At 39.9% G+C, this 1,302-nt stretch overlaps 1 non-coding gene across 1 annotated transcript; it reads right to left on the bottom strand.

Moving 5' to 3' along the window:
* Positions 1–750: 750 nt before the first annotated feature.
* Positions 751–858, bottom strand: LOC112761449 (small nucleolar RNA R71). The gene has a single exon (XR_003181843.1). It is a non-coding gene; the product is annotated as a small nucleolar RNA R71 (small nucleolar RNA).
* Between the last annotated feature and the right edge of the window lie 444 nt (positions 859–1,302).

The following is a 1,302-nucleotide window of genomic DNA, read 5'->3' as shown; positions in this document are numbered from 1 at the left end:
TCTTTTTCAAAAATTATTTTCGAAAATTCTCCTTCTCTCTCATCTCCTTCTATTTATTTATTCATCTACTAACACTTCATCCCACCCAAATTCGAACCCCCTCTTCCATCTGTGTTCGAATTTCTTCTTTCTCTTTTCTTCTACTCACACTAGAACCTCTATACTGTGGTAAAAAGGACCCCTGTTATTATTATTTTTCTGTTCTCTCTTTTTCATATGAGCAGGAGCAAGGACAAGAACATTCTCGTTGAAGCAGATCCAGAACCTGAAAGGACTCTGAAGAGGAAATTAAGAGAAGCTAAATTACAACAATCCAGAGAGAACCTTTCAGAAATTTTCGAAAAGGAAGAGGAGATGGCAGCCGAAAATAATAATAATGCAAGGAGAATGCTTTGTGACTTTACTGCACCTAATTCCAATTTACATGGAAGAAGCATCTCCATTCCTACCATTGGAGCAAACAACTTTGAGCTGAAACCTCAGCTAGTTTCTCTGATGCAGCAGAACTGTAAGTTTCATGGACTTCCATCTGAAGATGCTTTTCAGTTCTTAACTGAATTCTTGCAGATCTGTGATACTGTTAAGACTAATGGAGTAGATCCTGAAGTCTACAGGCTCATGCTTTTCCCATTTGCTATAAGAGACAGAGCTAGAATCTGGTTGGACTCTCAACCCAGAGACAGCCTGAACTCTTGGGATAAGCTGGTCACGGCTTTCTTAGCCAAGTTCTTTCCTCCTCAAAAGCTGAGCAAGCTTAGAGTAGATGTTCAAACCTTCAGACAGAAAGAAGGTGAATCCCTCTATGAAGCTTGGGAAAGATACAAGCAGCTGACCAAAAAGTGTCCTTCTGACATGCTTTCAGAATGGACCATCCTGGATATCTTCTATGATGGTTTATCTGAGATATCAAATATGTCATTGGATACCTCTGCAGGTGGATCCATTCACCTGAAGAAAATGCCTGCAGAAGCCCAAGAACTCATTGACATGGTTGCTAATAACCAGTTCATGTACACTTCTGAAAGGAATCCTGTGAATAATGGGACGCCTATGAAGAAGGGAGTTCTTGAGGTTGATACTCTGAATGCCATATTGACTCAGAACAAAATATTGACTCAGCAAGTCAATATGATTTCTCAGAGTCTGAATGGAGTGCAAGCTGCATCCAACAGTACTCAAGAGGCTTCTTATGAAGAAGAAGCTTATGATCCTGAAAACCCTGCAATAGCAGAGGTAAATTACTTAGGTGAACCTTATGGAAACACCTATAATCCATCATGGAGAAATCATCCAAATCTCTCA

The sequence above is a fragment of the Arachis hypogaea genome, chromosome 16 (assembly GCF_003086295.3).
Source record: "Arachis hypogaea cultivar Tifrunner chromosome 16, arahy.Tifrunner.gnm2.J5K5, whole genome shotgun sequence".
Classification (NCBI taxonomy): domain Eukaryota; kingdom Viridiplantae; phylum Streptophyta; class Magnoliopsida; order Fabales; family Fabaceae; genus Arachis; species Arachis hypogaea.
This window is presented reverse-complemented; position numbering and strand designations above follow the sequence as displayed.